The sequence below is a fragment of the Pipistrellus kuhlii genome, unplaced genomic scaffold (assembly GCF_014108245.1).
Source record: "Pipistrellus kuhlii isolate mPipKuh1 unplaced genomic scaffold, mPipKuh1.p scaffold_m20_p_15, whole genome shotgun sequence".
In the NCBI taxonomy this organism is placed as follows: Eukaryota; Metazoa; Chordata; class Mammalia; order Chiroptera; family Vespertilionidae; genus Pipistrellus; species Pipistrellus kuhlii.
The window spans coordinates 44,766,165-44,774,906 of record NW_023425460.1 but is presented as its reverse complement, the minus strand read 5'-3'; positions in this window follow the sequence as shown (position 1 = coordinate 44,774,906).

The following is an 8,742-nucleotide window of genomic DNA, read 5'->3' as shown; positions in this document are numbered from 1 at the left end:
AAAGACAGTGAAAGGCGGTAGGAATTGTACAGGTGAAGGACTTGGGGACATAATTCATAATTTGTTCAAGGACATTGTGGCAGCATTGGAGCAGGGATTTCTGTCCCCAGGCTTGCTCCTTCTCCACAAGAGGGCAGTATTGCAACACCTTCCTTACTACGGTGCTGTTCTCAGAATGTCCACAAGAGGGCACTATTGCAACACCTGCAGGATGCGAGCCCTGTAGGTCTCAATAGGGTTTTCTTTCTTTTTTTTTTTTTTTTTAAGTATATTTTATTGATTTTTTTTTTACAGAGAGAAAGGGAGAGAGATAGTTAGAAACATCAATGAGAGAGAGTCATTGATCAGCTGCCTCTTGCACACCCCCCACTGGGGATATGCCCGCAACCAAGGTACATGCCCTTGACCGGAATTGAACCCCGGGACCCTCCAGTCCCCAAGCCGACGCTCTATCCATTGAGCCAAACCGGTTTCGGCTCAATAGGGTTTTCTTTTCAAACTTGGGAAATTCATGACTACAGTTCGTCTCAGAATATCTGCAAGAGGAAAATACTGCATGACTTCCTGCACGGGGAGAGCACTCTAGGATTGTCAGTGGGACTTTCTTTTCAGACTCCCTAGATTTCATTAGGAGAGTGCTCTTCTCAGAATGTCCACAAGAGGGCACAATTGCCACACTTCACAGGACCAGAGCCCTCTATCAATCAGTTTTCCCTTCAGACTGGCAGAATTCTATACTGGGGTGCTCTTCCCAGAATGTCCACAAGAGGGCTCTGTTGCAGACCCTCGGCCAGCATTGCCTGTAAACTGCCCATTTTCCATACCCATTATTACCGGTTTGTCTTTTCCTTCTACCCATATAAGCAGCTGAAGGGCTATGGTGGAGGGGACCTGCTCCCCCACGCTGCCGGCAGGATTGGAGTAAACACTCATATGATTCAACCCTGTCAGAATTGGCTCAAGTAGGGACAGGCAGCCTGGACCCATGAGTGTCCAGTTTCAGTTTCTGCCTTAATCTTTTAACTAAAACCAGTTTCCTTAAAATTTATAGTTGTTACTGAAATCTAAAACTAAAACCTTTTTCTAAAAAAAGGTACTTCGCACATGAATTCACTCGTTGATAACATATTCCAGATGCTGAGTTCTAGGGATGGATATGCCTTAACTGGCTGATGCCTCATTCACCACAATGGCGAGTTTCTTTAACCTTTAAAAAACTTTTTAATTTTTTTCAATTGCAGCTGACATACAGTGTTACATTCATTTCAAGCGTTCAACATAGTGACTGGACATTTACGTAGTTTAGGAAGTGGTCACCCCGAAGAGCCCAGCACCCATGACCCCGGAGCAGGGAGCTTCACAGAGAAGCCTGTGGGTTAGCGTCGCACTCGGTCACTGTCGGGGCTTTTAAGTCCAGCTGCGTCTGCTCTACGGACGTTTGGGTTCGGGGAGTGGGTCCGGTGAGGAGGGTGTGTGTGTGTGGCGGGGGGAGTGGGCCCGGTGAGGAGGGTGTGTGTGTGGGTGTGGCAGGGGGGTGGTCCCTGTGCTGCTGTGGCCCTGGTGCCACGCCCCTCTCCTCCGGCTGCATCCTCAGCGGCAGGCCTCGGCCCTGAATCACTCACCAGGGGCCTGGCTGGGAGCCTGGCGGGCTCCGCGCTCTGAGCCTCCCACACAGCAGCCACGCCAGCCCCTGCAGGCGCCTCCCTTCTGGAACAACAGTTTACATCGAACTCAGACTTCGTGCCCAGATGCACAAGGTGTGGCCGCGAGGCCTCTGCCGGCCCCCTGCCTCTGAATGGCCATCGTTTTAGGAGTTCATCTCACCTTTGCTTAAACCGAGCTGTTTGAGGGAGCGACACGCCTCCCACCTGGGCCCGGAGCGCTGCCTTCTTGGTGGCCTGGGTCATGCCCGCGGGGGTGAAGGCTTCTGTCTCCCGCAGGCTCCGCCTCGGGCTCAGGCCTGGGATCGGGATCGGCCGTCTGACCGGGAAGCGGGGACTGGGTGTTCCCTAGTGCGGGGCTCCGCAGACCTGACCTGTGAATTTTACAATAGTTCATGTTCCAATAAGAGCCTGAGGAGGCAGGTGCACAGCCGTTTGCTCCTGAAGAATCAGTCGCACTCTTCATGCTTGAAGTCTAAACGTAAAGGCTCCAGTCAAACACCCGGGGCCCAGACAGGCAGGGCTGCCGCCTTCTGGCCCCCGACCTCAGAGAATCCTTCTTACAGACCTTCCACCTGGTCCCGGGCGGCCCCACCTTACAGGAGCTAAAATAGTTCATTCTCTTGCCCTGCGTTTGAATGAAGGACCATGTGTGCTCTAATGAAAAGTTAGGGGGAGGTGAGTGTCCTCAGAGGGTCCTTTCCTCTTCCTCCCCCTTCCCTCCTTCCTTCCTCTTCCTCTTCTTCTCTGGCCCTGGGAGGGCGCACTTGGCCGTGGCAGTGCAGGCAGGGAGGGCGCCCAGGCTGTTTCTGGGCCAGTGGAGACACCGCATGGGGTGGGAGCAATCCTGGCCCTCGTCTTTCCTGAGTCCTGAGGGCCCCACCCCAGAGTTACCGCCCGCTGAGCACCCCTCCTGGCTGGGGGCTTCGCAGAGGAGAGCCGTGTTTGGGGGGTGGCCCGTGAGTCAGCACTGGGGTTCCCGGGCCAAGTAAGCTGCCCTGGCTTTGAGTCTCACTGAGCTCCCCTCCCGGCCCCCCAGCACTGAGAACGGGAGGGGGCCTGGAGCCCAGGTGGACAGGCGGAATGCATGTGTCTCTGTTCACACACCCCCTCTGCTGCCGGATTTCACTCGCCAAACGCAGGTCCAGAGACAGCAGGTTCCCAAACGCAGCTGAAGAACAGCTCCCAGGAAGGGCAGGGGGAGAGGAGTCACACGCCCAGGAACCACGGCTCGGAGGGTGTGGACGGAGGAGGGCGGGGGCTGGGATGTGGAGCCGCGCCCTGTGTTCTTTCCTGGAGATGCTGTCGAAGAGCCACTCGGAGCCACGGGCCTGCCAGGACCCTCTCTGTCCTCCAGCAAAGCGCTCAGGAGGAGCAGCACGCCCCGTGTCTGCCCTGCCTTCCTGTGTCCCATGTCCCGTGTCCCGTGTCCCGTGTCCTGTGTCCTGAGTCCTGGGTCCCGTGTCCCGTGTCCCGTGTCCCGTGTCCTGTGTCCTGTGTCCTTTGTCCTGTGTCCTGAGTACTGAGTATTGTGTCCCCTGTCCCGTGTCCCGTGTCCCGTGTCCTGTATCCTGAGTCCCGTGTCCCATGTCCTGTATCCCAAGTCCTGTGTCCTGTGTCCCATGTCCCGTGTCCTGTGTCCCGTGTCCCATGTCCTTTGTCCTGTGTCCTGAGTCCTGTGTCCCGTGTCCCGTGTCACCCGTGTCCTGTGTCCCGTGTCCCGTGTCCTGTGTCCCATGTCCCGTGTCCCGTGTCCTGTGTCCCGTGTACCGTGTACCGTGTCCTGTGTCCGTGCAGAGCAGCGGCAAACACTGGTGCTGATTATGGTCAGAAGCTGCCCTGAGTACGTGACCCAGCGAGTCCCTTAATTCTGGCCGCACCCCGGGAGGCTGCCTCAGCCCCTTGTCCGATGGGGGACAGGAGCAGAGGCTCCAGGCAGAGGTCCAGGTGGAGCGGGGCTGGTCCTGGGTCAGGTTGCCTGGCCCTGGGTGTGGGGTCAGGCTCGGCTCCTTCCGCTCAGTGTGGGGAGGGGACCTAGAGGGCACTGGGTACAGAGACCGGCCCAGCTGGCCCCCGGGGGCAGGGCTGCGCAGGCGGGCCCAGGAGAGGCCCCGGGGAAACCAGGGCCAGCATGCCCATGTCCCTTAGCAATGCCAGGGACCAGCAGCGGGTGCCCTGGGTGCTAGTTTTGTCCTCTGGGAAAGGGTTTCAGAAATGTTCCCAAGCCCCTCGCCTGAGGGGGTGGCTGGACCCCTGCACCTCCTGGGCAGCTGGTGGCAGGGAGCAAGCCTCCTGGGCCGAGGGCAGACACGGAAGCTTTAAGTCACGTTATCAAGGGCGCTGCCCCCTTACGTGACAGATACACCTGCCGATGGCCGCAGGCGGCACCTGAATGCAGAACCACCGGTCCACGGAGTGTGGGGCTGGCCACGTGGGCGGAGAGCCCCGTGCAAGGGGCCCAGCTGGGCATGCACACTGGGGTGCGGGTGCGGAGGGGAGTGTGCACGCTCCATGCCCCCAGGTCTGCTGCCCGCTGCACCCTCGCTCTGCAGGGCCCCCTCTCTGGAGAGTTAGGTTCCAGCGCCCACCTTTGGGAGGGGTCCGCGTCCGGGTGCCTCTCCTGCAGAGGTGAGTCCCAGGGCACCCCCTGCCGGAGGGGTCTGCCTGGCGCCCCCACTTCTGGAGGAGCTGGCTGGGGCGCTCTGCCCGGGGCCTGCAGGCTCCTCACCTGCCGGGATGGGCGGGGTACGCGTAAAAAGCCACCCGGGGCCCCTCCATCCTCGCAGCCTAGGGTGCCCGAGGCCCAGGCCCGGGATCTGGCTGCCAGGCCTCCGGGGGCCAGAGCGCGTGGCCGCGGGAGAGCCCTGCACTCAGCACGCAGGCCCGGCCCGCGCCACCTGCAGTGGCGGACTCCGGACACCAGGGGGCGGTATGGTATCTCAATTGAACATCTGGGTAACGGAAATGGTATTCTGGGTTAAAGATGGAGAACTACACCCCTGATGCAACAATGGATTCTGTGTTTAAGGCCTGGGCCCTGGGATAAACTTCTCTGCTCTGCCACGATGGTCTGGGCCCCGGATGCAGGTCTGAGCTCCAGGTGGAGGTCTGGGTCCTGTGAGGGCAGTTCGGGCCCGGAGGGAAGTCTGAGCCTCCGGGGTGGTGGTACCTCACCTGAGGAATAGTTGTTGGGTCACACATAGAGACATCCTCCCCTGATACAACTCTGAGCTCCCGGTTTGTGGCCTGGGCCCCGCAATGAAGGTCTGGGACCCGGATGTAGGTCTGGGTGCTCAGGCAGGGTGTGGTCACTAGGGGGCGCTATGGCCCAGGTGGGAGGTTTGGGGAAGGGCAGGAGCTCCGGATGATGAAATGGTGGTCAGGACTGGCCTGGTTATTTGGCCTCCAATTTAGGCGCTGGCTTCCTGTAGGTTCTTTGAATTGGCCTTCTGGTCCTCCCCATAAAGCTCTGCGACCAGGAGGGAGGTCTGGGCCCCAGTGGAGGCCTGGGTCCGGGGGGGGGGGAGCTTTGGGACCAGGAAGGGACTTTTCGGACCTTGGGGGCAGTCTGGCACCTCACCTGGACCCCTGGGTTATGGAAATGGTGGTCTGGGTTACAGATGGAGAGGTACACTCCTGAGACAAGACTGGATGCTGTGTTTGAGGCCTGGGCCCCAGGATAATCTTCCGGCCCCGCCATGATAGGCTGGGTCCCGGATGTAGGTGACCCCAGGTGTCTACCCCTTTTCCTGGCCCTGCCCCCGCTCCCTGCCTGTACTGATGGCTCCGGGGCACAGGTCTGGCTCCAGTTGGCATCTGGAACCTTGCCCAGCGGGGACAGATGGAGAGCGTGACTGGGCCCGCTGTGGCCGCAGTGAGGATGCTTTGGAGGAGGGGCGGCTTCGCCAAGCACGGAGCTGGGGGCGCCTGCGGGCCACCCCTGCTCCCCCCGGGGACCTTCAGAGGGCCCCAGGGTTTGTGCCCCAGTGGAGCTCCTGTCCTGGGTTTGGGGCCACGCCCACAGCCCAGGAGCAAGGCGTGTCTGTGGGAGTCCCTCCCCGGAGCCCACCCGCTGCTTGGACAGCCGCCCGCCCGGGTTGGTAGATGTGGGCTCGTTATCTGGTCTGCCTTGGGGAAAGGTATTAGCTTGGCAGTTAATAAAGGATTTTAATTAAATAGAGAGAAATCGTTCTGGCAAACTAGCGTTGTTCCCAGACTCAAACGGCCTGTCCAGAGTTCTCCGTTGGGTGCATTTCCACGTGAGTGTCAGCTCTCCGGGGCTTCGGCCTGGCGCCGGGGCGAGGCTGGTGGCCCCGGGAGGGGGTGCCATCCCTCTCTGCTCCCACCTGTGAGAGCCTGGCTGCCTGCGGGGTCCTTGCTTCTGCAGCTGCCCCTCCCGTCACCCCCAGAACCTCCAGCAGGTCCAGACGTGCCCACGGACCCCCTTTGAGTGGCACTGCAGCCCAGGGTGGCACTGCCCCTGTCCTTCCCTCCGGCCTCAGGGGCAGGGGAGGCCCTGCCTGTAGGTGGGGCCGCAGAGGTGCACCGAGGGCGTGAGGGTGTGGGGGTGCAGTCCCTGGGTCCCTGAGAGCCGCCCCCAAGGGGTCCTGTTGGGGGGTCAGGGCTGCCATTCACCAGGAGAGAGCAGCCCGGAGGGGTCCCGCCCGGGGAGGGGTTGGCCAGCAGGTGCCGGAGTGCAGGTGGTGTGAGAAGGAGAGCCGGGCTGGTGCTGGGACCGCAGGCCCCGGAGACAGCTGTGGGCCGGGCCGAGCAGGGAGCCGGGAGCCCGGGCTGCAGGGTGGGGTGGGCGGGTGTGGCAAGGACAGAGCCCCCATGCTCCCTGGAGGCCCGGTGGCTGCAGCAGGTGCCAGGCTCCCAGGTCTCTGCAGTGAAGCCCAGGCAGACGGGGGTGAAGGATGGAGGGGCCTGAGGGAGGACTGCAATAGGGGACAAGCAGAACCTGTATGATGGCTGCACACGTGTCATACAGGTCGGAGGCTTGGCCGCAGAGAGCAGAGTGTCCCCGGCATGGATGAGTCCTACAGCCTGGAGGGGGGACCCTGTCCCACCTCGGAGGGGCGCCCTGCGTCCCCGGGCGCCCACGCCGAGAGCCGTCAGCGTCGCTGTCTGGGAGCAGCGGTCCTCCTGGAGCCGGCTCCGCGCAGGGAGGAGGGTGCACGCCAGTTTGGATCCACAGGTTCACAGTCGCAGTTCTGCCAGGGTTAGGGGTTACGGCGAAGGGCCTTTTCCACATGGGGAGCTCCTGGAACCCCCTCCCGGCCATGCTGCCTCCTGGCTCTCCCTTCACCGCCCTCCGTGCCTGCTGCGGGGGCTCAGGTGCACATGTCCGAGCGGGGCCTGGAGCCGGCAGCTCCTCCCCACAGGTGGTCCTGGGCCTGGCCATGGGCAGTAGGACCGGCCAGCCGGTGAGAGCCCAGCGCCAGTCCCTGCCCCGACCCGTCAGCCAGCCGGGGCCCCCAGAGCCACGCCGCTCCCCTCGAAGTGATAACGGGAGATCAGCGCCATCCTTCAGAATGAACCTCTCCGGGTGAACAGCATCCGCCCGTCATCCCGTTAGGAGCCGTCCCACACTCCGTTTGCTTTTGTTAGTTTGAAAGCTGCTCCCTGGGCCGTGTGCCCAGCGGGCTGGAGGACAGAGGGGCTGGCCAGACAGGAGGAAGAGAACCCACCCCCAGGGTCACGGCCGCCACGACCTTGGTCCTGGCCCACAGACCGGCCTCCCCCAGCGGACGCTGCTGGCCTTGAGGCGACCTTGGCGGCTGCTTCTCGTTTTGTGGAAACTCCACATGCCTCCGTGCAATGGAGTGTGACTCGTGCTGCTTACTGCTCGGACACCTGCTGCTATGGGGGCGAGCCCTGGGGACATGCTGGGTGGAATAAGCCGGCCTCAGGCGAGTCCGCTTAGGGGAAGAAGGTAAAGTATCGAATCCATCGAGACAGGAAGTAGGCGGGCAGGTTGGCGCCAGGGACTGGGGAGGGGGTGTGGGGTCAGTGTAGTGGGAGCAGAGGTTTGGGTTTGCGAGATGAAAAGCTTGGAGGTGTACAGCGATGGCGGCACCCATGGGGAGGGCACTGAATACCGAACTGTGCCCTTAAACACGGTACATGTTAGTGTGGCCGGCGTGGCTCAGTCTTGAGCGTTGAGCTATGAACCAAAAATTCAAGATTCGATTCTAGTCAGGGCACATGCCCAGGTTATGGGCTGGATCCCCCATGTGGGGCATGCAGGAGGCAGCCAATCAATGATTCTCTCTCATCATTGATGTTTCTATCTCTCTCTCCCTACTTCCCTCTCTCTTCCTCTCTGCAATCAATAAAAACAACCAACCAACCAACCAACCAAAAAAAAAAAAAAATGGTCCATTTTAATATAATATATTCTGTGTATTGTACCACCATTGCAAATAAATAAATAAATAAATAAATAAATAAATAAATAACTTAAAAATTTCTCTGCCTTAGTCTGCTTCACTTTGGCATTGACCTTTGACCCTGGTAGACTTGGGTGCTCACTAGGGAAGATGCTGGCTCGGCATTGGATGTTAGGGTCAAGCCGCAGTGCGTGCAGAGACGTGGACATGGGAATGTCCTTGCCCCTTTCCTCCTGTGGTCAGGATGGCTCCGTCCCCTCCTGCCGATTCAGAGGCCAGAAGGGGGTGTGCAAGAGGCGGATGATCGATGTACCTCTCTCATCGATGTTTATAGCTTTCTATCTCTCTCTCTTCCTCTCTGTAAAAACTCAATAAAATATATTTTTTTAAAAGAGAGAATCTGGCATCACAGGGTTCTCAAACAGTCATTTCATGTTAACCCGGCCGGCCCTGAGACTTACCCACCTTCCTGAGGTTCAGGAAGCCGGTGTGGAAGGGTGTTTGTGGCGAATACAAACGCCTGGCATTGTTCTGTTTCTGCAGGTCTTGCCATTCAGCGGGTAATGAGATTGATCTCAAACTCCGCTCTCGTTCCCCACCCAAGATACTTGCGAGGGGTAATTTCTGGTGTGCCGAGGCCCCCTTTTGTGCTCCTTGGCTTTGAAAATGTGAAGGCTTTGTAAATTGTG